Below are 14,772 nucleotides of genomic sequence, written 5' to 3'. Positions count from 1 at the left end.
CCTAGGAAGCTTCTGAAAACGTAAATATTTTCCTAGCAGAATGTCTATAAAGTACTAAGCAGTTTGAGCACAGTCACAACCAAATGAAATCCCTCAGATATCTACGTTACTTCTGACCTGGATCTATTAATAAAGAAACTATAAATATTCTTCAGATTTGCCAGAATATGTTGGCTGAACAGCTGGTTTTGACAGTTGTGTTTTTTTCCCTATTTTGTTTGCTTGTTTATTCTTCCATATATACTGACATAGCAGTGCAAGTGAAATTCATTTGCACAAAGTAGAATTTTTTTCTTTTAAAAAACCAAAGAATGACTATGTGCTAATTAATATTAAACAAATGTATTACTGAATTGTATGCTATTTTGAAGGCAAATGTTATAAAGGTGTGGTGTTTGTGTGTGCAAGTATGTGTATGGGTGTGTACGTGCATGTTAACATCACATCATCAGTTCTGGCAAGTAGCTTAAGCTTGTAGAAATATAAAATTTCTCTCTATGATCACTAGGAGTACTCATGTTAAAGATGGTAGAATCCGCTATTTACTCTCCCTGGTCAATCATAAACTTAATCCATTGTTATTATGAAACTACTGACAAAGCCAACCCTGTTTATTATTTCATAGAGCTAAGGGATATAAATAGACAACCATTAGAAAATATAAATTTTAATCTAATCTAATTTTAATTTAAAAATGTTAAAACTTTTCTGACAAGTGCTGATATTGTTTAACTAAAATTTATTGAGCTATGTTCTTTAGCAAATACAGGAATGAGAATATCTAAATTACTTTGAAAGGACGATGGAAAGTCAGTGGAATTGACAAATGATTCTTGCTGACCGTACATAATACAAAATAAATTAAAATAAATATAAATATAACTTTGTGTTGGAATGGAGAACCTGTATGGAGAAGGTAAATAGTGCCCCTCTTAGACTTTCTTTTGAGAGAAAAGCAGTCCACTAATGAGAAGGGGAGTATCTTAGTATTTTGGCATTCATCAAGAAAAGTGATTTCCAATATGGGAATTCTAGAAGACGTCTCTGACTCATCTAGTCAGGAAAATATCCAGAAATGAAATATTGGATTTTTCACCTTTATTAATACGCAATACCCCAGATGTGAATAACATGTAGTTAATTAGCAGCACTTAGCTTATATTATCATTGTATTTCCATGAATATCCCCAACAGGTATAAGGAAAGTATTTTTACATTATAGCAACACAATATTTTTGCAGAAATTACTCATTTCAATTAGCTCACATATTTATTATGAACTAAGGGTCTTAGAGCCTTAATCAGTACTTGTTCTTAAATACGATTTCAAAATAAGCCACCATAATGCAAAAAATAAATAAATAAATAAATCCCATACTTTTGCACAGTTTGAGGCTATAGGTCTAATATTCTGGTTTGTGCAGTTTCTTTATACCATAATTAAACACAGAGAATGGCATTTACTAATTTTTTGGAGTCAGAGCATGGCTATATATTGTATATTTTGGAGATAAAGTTTTTAGAAATGCAATATAGGTAGGGGCTGAAATGGATGGATGTGGGCTTTGTATATGCGGATATGAAGCAATGGCAGGAAGAACTGTGATAGCCTGAGCAGACTGGGATTGTAGTTATGCATGCCCTCTCTTGATAGTAAAACAAAAATACTTTAGTGTCAATCAATGTATCTCCTCATTACGTGGGATTTCAAAATGCTAACAGGACAGGTCAATATGTGATAATAACATGACGATGCGCTAAGTTTTACTCTGGCCAAAGCAGACTTAAAAAACTAGATTTAAGAAATTAAATCAAGGTAAAGGGTATAATATTAACATAATACATGAAAAGATGCCGTCTGTTGTCTCTGGTTTGAATCACACAGACAGTATTATCAAGTCTTATGTCTCGAAACAAAATCTGCAAATTCTAATATTCTAAAACAGTGTTTTCTTTCTTTAATCCCAGAAAGAGTATTATAAACAGTATAAATCTAATTTCAAAAGATGAATTAAACATATGATATTTGTATTTAAAAAACAATATGTATAAATAAAGTAACATTTTGTTATCAATGTATTCATTTGCATATTTTACAATATTTTGTAATATTTAAAATATTTGAATATGAAAAATTATGGTTTGGCATTAAAACTTATGGTTTTATCAGATTTTGGAAGAATTATATTAAATGAATTTTTGATCAATGTTTCAATATTTGAGATAATTCATTTATAAAAAGTTGAAGGTATTATAGTTCCAGCTCTGTGATTAGTATTACATTTTAGAAAAAAGTTTCGATAGAATGATATCTAGGGAATTCCCTGGCGATCCAGTAGTTAGGACTCCGTGCTTTCCCTGCTGAGGGCCCAGGTTCAGCCCTGGTTGGAGAACTAAGATCCTGCAAGCTGCAAGGTGTGGCCAAAAAAAAAAAAAAAACTAATGATACCTCATAAGTGGAGTATTAAACAAATCACCAATAAAAATGTGTTGAATATTCCTTTCCACATGAATAAAAGTTCCCTGGAGTATTCTAAAATATCAAGAACAATATGTAGCATTGAAGAGATGAAAACACATATCAGGACTGAGCAAACATCTTATTATTCAAGGATAAATAAATATTTTTAAAATAATAAGAACACGGCCTTGGTGATGGTAGGAAAAATGTGGTTTCAGAAAAAGTACGACAGACATATTTAGGAAGTATTTGTTCTAATTCACAACAGAATTCAAGAAAGCATGAAATCTATAAAACCAGTAGTGAAAGACTAGAACACAATAATAAAGCCATTCAAACAAAGATAAAAAGAGAGCTGATGAGAAGCGGTAGGCAAAAATAGGGACGTTTCAAGACTCAAGCAATGAAAATAAAGAAAGGAAAACAATGAGATTCTTCAAGTCATATTAGATTCAAAAATATATAATCATCATTTTTAAAATTACCATTATTATGTAAAAGGCCAAAATCAGGAAGGCCTTCAGATTACAAAGACAAGGTCAAAAACGTGAAGAAACTTATTCAAATGTAGGAGAGGTAATATGAATTCGAATTATGAATTATTGGTATTTCTGATGAATAAAATAAATTCATAGAGAATAATAATAGTAACATAAGTAATCATTTTCTGCATTAACTAAATTCCTAATCTTGCATGTTTATAAGCATCAATTCAGGGAAGATTCATGGTTACACACAAATCTGTTGACCTTAGATTTATTCATAATAATAAATGCCAGGAAAAAAAGAAAAAAATGTACATATCTCTGAGAGGAAGTTTCAGAGGTTCAAGAATTTATGCTATTTTTTATTTATGACAAGGCAATAAAATATATGATATGCAAGAGTCAGAATCCTTGAAAGGAGATTATTAAAAACAAATGACACAAACAAAAAATTAACTCATTTTAAAAAGTCAGAATTGAGGAAGTTGTACATTGCAGATGATGTAATTTAATAAAATAATACTCTCGGGCAAAAAGTAAAATGCCTGAAACATCTACCAAGCTCAAAATAAGTATAAAACAGTATACATGAAATGAATAAAACACCTATATTATAGAGTAAACTAGGACATATTAAGCAGTTAACCATATTAATCCAAGAAATACTTTTGAAGATCTGTTAGAAAATGCCCAGAGGGCACCAGATTAATAGCAAAACCCAGTATATTCATTTTTTAGGGATGACATAACAAAACAGCACACACTGGGTGGCTTAAAACAAGAGAAATTTATTGTCTCACAGTTCTGGAGGCTAGAAGTCCAAAATCAAGGTGTTGGCAGGATCATACTCCCCCTAAAACTGTAGGGGAGAGGAATGCTTCCTTGCTTCTTCGTAGCTTCTGCTGGTCTGTCCACTGTCTTTGGCATCCCTTGGCTTGCAACTTGCACAACTCCAATCTCCACATTCACTGTCACATGGCATTCTCCCTATGTATCTCTGGGTCTTCAGATGTTCATCTTCTTATAAGGATACCAGACATATTGGGTTAGCAGCCCACCCTATACCAGTATGACCTCCTCTTAAGTAATTATATGTTCAATGACCCTATTTCTAGATAAGATTGCATTCTGATGTAGTAGGAGTTAGGGCTTCAACATATCTTTTTGGGAGGTGGACACAATTCTACCCAGAACACTTTAGGTTGGCCAAAAACACATTTCTTCACACAGAAAGAAAGGGAGAGGAGGGAATGCAGTTCGTAGACCCTGTTTTGATTTCCTACTCTTTACCCCATTGGTGAGGGAGGTTTTCCCATCCTACAGTTATGGGGATGGCCAAGCACATGACACCCAACCCTAGACAGATGAGATCAACAATATTTTAGTCACATATACTCACAACCAAGGGGTGGAACACACCACACAATGTAGGGCCACATAAGGATTGCACTTGGGAACAGAGTGAACAAGAGAAATTATGGGAAGCAGGCTTTGTAGTAACAAGAGTATGAGGTGACCCCTGGTTACCACAGGAAGACATGTTGGCTTGTTTGAATAATTCCATGGACTGGCAAGGAACTGAAGTCTGCCACTCAGAGATAAGCAGGCACTATGCCCAGTCCCAATAATAAGGAAACATTTAGCTGGAAGATCTTACACATGGGAGCAAAGTACGTAGAGTGACCTGCAGTTAGACCATCTGATTTTATCAGATAACAAGACAGCACTTAATACTGAAACTTAATTTCAGGCCTCATAGCAAACTGACATGTGATGTCTTGACATCAATTTAAACCTTAGTAATAACTGAGACTTTTAGGGAGCAGGAGAATTGCCTTCTTAAGAAGTGAATTAGGCACTTAACCAGGAGGAAGGAGGCAACATGGTGAGATGGTCATCAAAAACATGAACTTTAGAGATGTAGCCCTTTATAGACAATAAAGGCAATTGAGGGAACTGTGTGATATTCGGGTAGGGAATGCAAGTCACCAGAGGGCATGAATTATATTAATAAATACCTGTGGCAATAGTGACACCAGCAGGGGGGTCAATTTGTTATTTTGTAACTTAAATAAGAGTTCTTTGAGGAGCCCATTTAATTGCTTCTCAATTAAACCAGCTGCCTGAGACTGGAGACACAAACTTTCCATTGAATGCTTTCTGCAAGATCCCAGCATCTTGTTTTCTGAGAAATGAAATGATTACCTTGGTTACTAACAGTAACGTCTGGAAATCCTCCAAAGGGTAGGAGAAGTGTCATGGCGAGGCCTAGTATTGTGCCCTTGGTATATGTAGAAACGTGTTATCTTGATTTATATTTTGGGTATTTTCGAGGAAAAAGATTCACAGAGTTCTTTTGCCCAAATGTGCAAATCTTAGGCAATGGCCGATAGTTGGTTAAAATGTGCAGATAAATCCATTTTTTGGCAAAATGATCCACTGCTAAGATTGCTGCCTGAAGTTTGAGCAATTGTGCTGACTCTGGATCTTGTCCTTTATCAGGACATCTAGTTAAGGGATGGAAAGCAGCAACATTCTACTAAGCTCCATCATGTATGATGGCATCAATGCCATTGGTAAAGTCCACAAACTAAACTCCTTTTGTTACTACTCAGTTCATCTCAAGAGGCTCTCCAAGTAGCCAGGGAACCTAGTGGAGAGTTGACCTCCTCCAGTACTACAATATCTGGCAAGGGACTAAGCACAGGAGAAGTCACCTCCTTCTGCAGGTGAGATATGCCAGAGGATCCAGGTTTGACTCCATCCTATAGCAAGGAAGCCTCAGTAGCTGTGCTGAGCTTGGGGGGGTGCTGCTTCCGTGACCTAAAGCATAATTGACAGCTGAATGCAGAAGGCCATAGACTGAAAACCTGTGAAAGCTTCTATTTCCAGGAGATCCCAGTACATGTTTAACAATTACAGCTCTAATGGCATACAGGGTGGGGCTGAGGAGGGCAGTTTCTTGCATCAGAAACCTAAGAACACTGTATGGCCATCATGGGTGGTCTAGAGATTTCAGAAAGCGTGAGAGGAGATTGGTAAAGCCTCTACAGTGAAGGAGTCTCAGGAGCACTAATGGGAGTGTCTTTTGTAAGGCAATTTAGGAAGATTCTAGAGTCTTGGGTGGAGGATGATCCATTCAAGATGGGCTGACTTGCAAGTAAGAACATTGATGGGCTTAAGTAAAATTTGTAAACACGGAATATGTCATCTCAGAGCCCAAAAAGGCCTAAAAGAAGTTGAGAGCAAGTCAACAGCTGTTTCTTGACAATGTCAGGGATGGAAGGAAATTTTGTTCACCAAATAATATTCAGTAATTTATCCAAGGTGGTCGATCTTGCACTGTTTGTGGAGCAATGGCCCATCCACTTTTTTATAAGGTCTTTTGTAAGTATCCGTATGCCCTTAATAAGTATGTCAAATGAAACTCTTTGGATGAAGATATCAATATAATGTCATATTTGTGCTCCTGGAGAGTGTTGAAAGCAGTTAAGATGTTGCCTGCAAAGATTGTGTATGATGAAAGAAGTGTTGAGTTACTCCAACAAGTAGCCAGGTAAAGGTGTATTGTGCCTCTAAAGGTAAAGACGAACATAGGCTGAGAGCCTGTTGAAACAGGCGTTGAACAGAGAATATTAGGCGAATCTATAATAGAAAATATTTACTGAATGTTAATTGGATGAAGTCAGTAAATTCAAATGTTTTGGATATGGGGGTCATAATGGGTGGGACCACAGCATGAAGGCTGCAGTAATTTACTGTGAAAAAATTTTCATTCTTTCCAGGCTTAAGAGCTGGACATATGGGACTGTTAAGAAAAGCAGTGAAGTAGTGGGGATATTAACCCCTTCACTAATTAGGTTTTATATAATATCTTTCAATCCTCGAAGGCCCTATTTTAATTTATATTGGACTGTATCAACTATTTTAACAGAGGGCAGCAGGCCAGGGGTGGGGAGGCACTTCAAAGAGTCCCATTTTGTAAGACAATTGGTAAGTGCCAAAAGACTTAATTTTACTTTGTTACTCAATGTGTCAGAGCATCCATGCCCACTTTGAGAATGTCCTAAAATTAAGGCAATGGGTTCTATGACCATGGCAGGGTAATACTTCTGATGGTTAAGGTAAGGCATATATATTTGTCTTCCATTTTATATTCAGTAACCCCCCCCCAAGATTATTGTGGGTACCTTGTTTAAATTTAGTGAAATCAACAGATATAACTGTAATTTGAGTTCTACTCTTGATTAAGGCCATGAAGGTTAGACAGTTAGTGCATTTCAGAAGATGTTAAAGTTAATTTAGAACCTATACTGTAGCAGTCCAAAAGCCAATCAATACCTTTTTATCTTTGTGTATAAATTATTTTAGCAAATTTTGGCTTTCCAATTGGGTTAAATTGTGGAGGCATTTTCCAATTTAATTGTTTGTTTTCTCTTCTTGAATACAGTTCTCTTTCTTACTTTCATTCTTTTTTCTTCTTCTTTTTGCTCACTGAATATACTTGGGTGAGGAAGGGTTGTATCATTCTAATATTCATAAATTTGTTGCTCCAGACAGCCTCAAATATGTATCCTCAGAGTAAAGGACCTCCCCTATGGCAATGGTTGCTTTATGGTGTTTGAAGACCCCAAACTTAAGTCAGGTTTGAATTAACCCTTTGACTGTGCCGTAGTGGTGCCATGATTCTTCATTTGCTTGTTTCCTATAACCCTGAGGATTGGGTTCTTTATTTCAACAGAGGCAAAGACAGGCCCAGTGGAAGAACTCGGGGTCCACAACCCTGAGATTGGCAAATTGTTGATGGAAGAGTTTTGAAGTCTCCAACTATAACAGTGGTTTTGATTCATCAGGTTTTGATTCATGTATTTTGTTAGATATATAGACATTTAGGATTGCTGTCTCTTGTCAAAAAATCAACCCCAGCATCATTAGGTAATGTCCCTCTTTATCCCTGGTTCTAGTCCTTGTTCTAAACTCTGCTTGGTATGATATGAATATAGCCACACTGGATTTAATTGGTGAGTGTTTGCATACATTTCTTTTTCCATCCTTTTGCTTTTAACATTTCTGTATCTTTATATTTTGAGAGGCTTTTCTGTTGACTGCATATACCTAAGTATGAATTTCATATTACATTTGGCATTCTTTGTCTTTTAATTGGTGTCTTTAGACCATGTACATGTAAAATAATCTTATATGGCTAGATTAAAATCTACTATCTTGCTAGTTGTTTTCTAATATTTTCCATAATTTTCTTCCTTTTTTCTTGTTTTATTCCTACCTTTGTACTCATTGTGTATTTTTTATTGATTTTTCCATAACTGGACTATTATTCATACCTATTTAAAAAATCGTAGTGACTCTCCTAAGATTTTCAATTTACAGTTTTCATTAATCAATTTATTGTCCAGTAATAGTATCTTACTTTGCACATAGCACAAAAATTAAAACTAAAATTTAGAATTTTCAAAATACAATCATAAAAATATATAGTTAGAAAACTCATGCTATATGATTTCAAGTCATGGATTACAGCTATAGTAATCAAGAGAGTATGACGCTGACAAGAAGGTGTACAATGAAACGGTAGAGTCTAAAGAGTAGAAACACATATGTACGTGATGTCTCCAAATATAACTGTGGATTTGTCTGTATGTCTATTAATAAAAATGGAATACAACAGGAATAATAATGAAACCATTAAACAAATTGAAAGAGAAGTTGAAAATTCATTTATACAAATTTTAGTACTGTAAATTTCATAGGCAGTTGTTGCCAAGTACTCAAAGAAGAGAAAATGAAAACAAATATTTTCAAACTATGGAAATACAGAAATACTTCATAGACATGACTGTATATGGGACAAAGTACCATCCCAGTATAAGAAGTATAAGAATCTCACTTACAAAAATAAATGTAAAATAAACCAGCAACATGTAATAATATGATCATTCAGTATAGATCCCAGAGGAATCTGGCCATAGTAGAAACTGAAAAGTAGCCAAAATCTGCCCTTATGCAGCATAAAACATGACTCAAAGGCATTGTACTGACCCACATACGTGTTTCAAAACAAAATTGTTGTTAAAAGACATAAAAATCCAGACATTTTTATTGCAATATCTACTATCTCCAGCATCAAATAAAAATTACTAGTCATACAACCAAGCAGTAAATTCAACCCATAATCAAAGAAAAAAACATATTCAACAGAAAAAGTTGAATAATAGAAATTATGGAACTATTAGACAAGAATGTTAAAATGGATATTATAACTGCATATACTTATTTAAAAAGAAACATATATTGAAGAGAGAAGTAGAAAAAATAAAAATAACTAAATGGAATTTCATGTCAAAAATACAATATCTGAAATTATTAAATCATTGTAGAAGAAGATATCTATAAAACATAAAAGAGAATAATAAAGTCTGAAAGAAGTGGTCTAACATGAATAATTATTGTCCTAGAAAGAAAAGAGAAAGAAAGAAGACGGAAGAAATATTTTTTTAAATAGTGGGCAATTTTTTTTTCAAATTTGAAGAAAATATACATGAAAAGACTCAAGAAACTGAGTAAGTTCCAAACAAGATAAACACCCACACAGGAATAAGACCCACCCCCCTGCGACACACACACACACACACACACACACACACACACACAGGCATATCATAATTCAATTGCTGAAAACGTGATAAGAAAAATCTCAAAAAAAGCTAAATGAAGAAAAGAATATTACATACAGAGGGACACAGATCAAAATTATTTCACACTTCCCATTAGAAACAGTGCAAGCATAAAACGCAATGGAATGGCATCTTTAAAGAAAATATCATTCAAAAATGAAGATACAGTAAAAATTTCCTTTCCAGCAAACAAAAACTGTGAAAATTCATTGGCAATATCTTTACACTAAAAGAGCTATTAAATGTTCTTCAGCAGGGACTCCCCTGGTGGCGCAGTGGTTAAGAATTTGCCTGCTAATGCAGGGAACATGGGTTCGAGCTCTGGTCCAGGAAGATCCCACATGCCGCAGAGCAACTAAGCCTGTGCACCACAACTACTGAGGCTGTGCTCTAGAGCCTGCAAGTCACAACTAGTGAGCCCACGTGCCACAACTACTGAAGCCCGCGCGCCTAGAGCTTGTGCTCCGCAACAAGAGAAGCCACCACAATGAGAAGCCTGCGTACCGCAACGAAGAGTAGTCCCCACTCCCCGCAACTAGAGAAAACCTGCATGCAGCAACGAAGACCCAACGCGGCCAAAAATAAATAAATAATTTTTTTTAAAAAAAGTTATTCAGCAGAAGGAAAAGATAACAGATGGAAACTTGTATCTACACTAAAGAGTAAAGAGGGTCAAAATCGTGAATATGTGAGTAAATATACACAATTTTGTTTTCTCACTTATAATTTCTATAGGAGATAATTTATTTTCAAGCAAAAATAACATTATATTTTGATGTTCAAAAGCATGTAGAAGATTAATGTATGACAGCAGTATCATGAAGGATAGTAGGAAGGAAATGAAACTATACTACTATAGTGATCTCATGTTATAGGAGAAGTGCTACATAATAATTTGAAGATAAACTTTGATACAGCACATAATATAAACCTGAGATTAACCAATGATAAGTAAAACAAAGAAGTTAATAGTGGAAATAAAAATGGAACAATAACAAACGTTCAATTAATACAAAATATAGCATAACCAATAAGAAAGAATAAGGAACACAGTGGACATCTAGAATATATAAAGCAATATGATGTATTTAAATCCAACCAATTAAAAGATAGAGACTATCAAAATAGATAGATTGTCAGACTGGCCTAAAACACCCAACTATATACTGGTTACAAGAAATGCACCTTAAATACAAACACAGCAATCAGTTAAAATTAAAGTAACTGAAAAAGATATACGAACACTAAGATTAAGAATTCTGAAGTGTCTATATTAACAACAGACATAATAGACTTCAGAACAACTAACATCACTAGTGATAAAGAGCAATATTTCCTATGAAAGGGGCCATTCATCAAAAAGTCTTAATGATCCTAACTGTATATGCATTTATCAGAACTTCATATGTATGAAGCAAAAACTAACAGAACAGAAAGGAAGAATGCATAAATCCCAATTACAGTAAAAGATTTTAACACTTTAATGGAAGCAACTGATAGAACAAGTGGGTAGAAAGATCAGTTAAAGAAGACTCTGAAACAACAATTGCATTATTAGACCTAATTGACATTTATAGAATACTCCAGCCAACAACAGCAACAGCTAGATTATTTTCAAGTACCTGTGAACACTAACCAATTTAGCCCATGTTCTGTCTAAAACAATAAATTGCAAAGGATGAAATAATACAAAGTATGAGTTCTGAAAATAATAGAGCTGCTTTCAGAAATCTAAAACAGAATGATATCTGGAATATTCATAAACACATCTCTAAATAACCTTTGGGGCAAGAAATAAATCAGTAGGCAAATTATAAAATATTTTGAGTTGAATAAAAATAAAAACACAACATATCAAAATTGATGAGATGCTGCCAAAGAGTTATTCAAAAGGAATTTGTAGCTTTAAGTGGTATAAATTACATTAGATATGATCTAAAATTAATGATATAAGCTTCAACACAAAATAAGAAAATCAAAATAGAAAATTAAGACCAAAGTAAAAGGACAGAAAGGAATAATAAAAGAAAAAAAGCATAAATCAACAAAAAAGAAACTAAACAATAGAGAAATCAAAGAAAACAAAGTTTTTCTTTCAAAAAAATCTATAAAATTGATCACACACAAAAGAGAAGATAAATCAACAACATCTGGATTTTAAAAAGAGTTATAACTATAGATCATATAGACAATGAAATATTAACAAGGGAATATTTTGAAAACTTTTATGAAAATATGCTTGACAACTTTGTTGAAATGAATAAAAAATAAATTTATAATTTTATTAAGTTTAATAAAACAGTTTTATTAAATGTATAAATCTACTAAAATAAATAAATTCCCAAAAGATAATGCAGCAATAAATAAATAATCCAAAGGGCCCCATTACTATCAAATAACCTGACTTCATAATTGAAAATCCTCCCATAACAAAGTCTTCCAGGCCTGGATGACTTCATTGGAGAATTTTATCAGACATTTAAGGAAAGAAATAATACCAGTCATGTAAAAGGAATAATCATATTCCATTGTACATTAAAATTATATAACATTAAAATTTCAGTATCTGTCGTTTGACTGAAACTCAGCCACATTTTTTTGTTTATTTATGTGTTATATATATGACTCCTTTCAGAGTACAATGGGAGAGTTGAGTAGTTGCAAAGAGACCATATGTGGTGAGGTCATTGCTTACCACTGCTGCTTGGTACACACCACAAATCAAGAGTGATGCAGTTAAAAAAAAAAAAAAAAAAGCATGATACAGTTATCACAAAATGCTTTTCAGAAAAGTTATCTGAGCCCTTTTTTATAAGAAAAATTGAAAATTCACTTCTCTCTCACAAAATGCACAAAAATAAATTCTAATTGAATTGTATATCTAAATTTGAAAATACACACACAAGCACAAACATACAGAAAATATCAATAAGTTTTACTAAATAAAATTTGAGAAATTCTATTCGTCAAAACCCAGCTTGCAATATGTAGAACTTACAAATTGCATCCAGTACACATATGAAGAACTCTTTAAAATAAATAAGAAAAGATATATCATCCCAAAGAAATATCTATCATATATGAAATTTGAGTATGCAGTTCACAAAAGATAGTAAGCAAATGGCCAATAAATTATGAAAAGGTACTCAACTTCATTAGAAATCATTAAAATAAAATTAAAACCGTAATAAACTACCAGTACCTTCCTATTAAAATGTCTAATATTAAATAGACTGACAATGCAAATGGTGGTTAGAATGTACTCGTATTTTTCTGGCCATAGTGTGTTTTGGTTAAGTCACTTTCAAAAAGAAATTGACATTTTCTACTAAATTTGAGTACTTGAACTAGCATTCCACTCCTGAGTTATATCCAACAGAAATGTGTATACATGTGCATTAAAAGACATGTACATGCACATTCATAGCAACATTTTTCATCATATCTCTACACTGGAAGGAACTCAAGATGTCTAATAGAAAAAATAAATGAACTGTGGTATACTTACACTATGGAACACTATATAACAATGAAAATAAATGAACAATTGTAGTGTGCAACAGCATGGGAGAGTCTCACAAAATAATGATTAAGGAATGAATACATATGGTAGCTCTATTTTTAGTTTTTTAAGGAAACTCCATACTATTATATAGCACAGGGAACTCTACTCAGTGCTCTGCAGTGATCTAAATGGGAAGGAAATATAAAAAAGAGTGGATATATGTATATGTATAACTGATTCACTTTGCTGTACAGCAGAAACTAACACAACAATGTAAAGCAACTATATTCCCATAAAAAAAAGAGAGAGAGAAAAGAAATGAATCCAGGCACAAAAAATACCCCTGTATGATTCTATTAATATAAAGCTTAACAACAGGCCAATAATATTTTGTTAGAAGTTAGAATAATTGGAGATCGGACATGGAAGATTAGTGATTAGGAGGCAACATGAAATGAGCTTCTCAAGTGTTTATAATATTTTGTGCCCTATGTGGAAGTTGCAAAAGTTCTTTCACATTACAACCCATTAACCCAGATGTATGCATAGTTGTGCACTTTTCTGTATGTGTGCTGTATTTCTAAAATATTTTAATTGTAAAATAGTTTAATGATTTGAAATAATAAGACCCTTTTAGGGGTATAGTAACTGTGGGTTGTAGTATAATGATATTAATTGAATCAGTATTTATACAATTTTCTTTTTATCTTTATATTTATAAATTAGGTCTACATATATCAAATGGTTTCCTCAAAGCATAATGCATCCAATCATTTTTGAAATACTGATAGGGAATACTCTTATTGAACCATATTGTAATGGAATAATTTACATTCAATAAGACAACTATTTGAGATCAGTAAGCTTTGCAATTTCCTTTCTCTAGAATAAGTAGTTTCCCTCTTCTATCCTCTCAAAAAATAAAATCCACATAGCTCATTCATCTGTAAATTTTTTGCTTGTTATACTGATCATGAGTAGTTCCTTCCATATCAACGTACATCTATGATCCCATGTATGGTGAGCACAGAGCCTGCATAGCTATTATAGACTAGTCATCTGGAAATCTCTTTCAGAATTCAAACACAATCCAAAAACACTGATCTACTTTGTTTCATAGTAGTATACAAACCTACAGATTATAGAAATCTAAACATACAAGAATACTTTAGCTGCACCCTTTCAAAAACCAGAAAATTTATACATGTAAATGCTATTAATACCAACTTCTACTTCTGCTATATAATTATATAATATATATTTATTTTTTCTCAAACTGTACCACATTCAACCTTTCCTCAATAAAGCTTACTTATTGTTTTAAAACAATCACTGCATTAGTTCTCCTTAGTTGAGATATGAAAAGTTTTTATTTTGTAAACAAAATATATAAAATAAATAATTAGCTAAGGTCAAGCTTTTGTTTTGCTGTTTCTACAAAGGAGAAAGAATAGTAATATATATTTGATATGTTATCCAATAAAGAAACATATGCTAAGTATACTGAAGATCATATATGAGCTTCCTTATTAGGAAATGGATCACTGATGAAAGGCAAATAAATTGCTACAAAGTTGTTGTTGTAAAGTAATTCTGAAATCACACTTTTCTGATCAATATCTTTACCAT

The sequence above is a fragment of the Eschrichtius robustus genome, chromosome 9, assembly GCF_028021215.1.
Source record: "Eschrichtius robustus isolate mEscRob2 chromosome 9, mEscRob2.pri, whole genome shotgun sequence".
NCBI lineage: Eukaryota > Metazoa > Chordata > Mammalia > Artiodactyla > Eschrichtiidae > Eschrichtius > Eschrichtius robustus.
The sequence above is the reverse complement of the archived record's forward strand: the minus strand, read 5'-3'. Positions refer to the sequence as shown.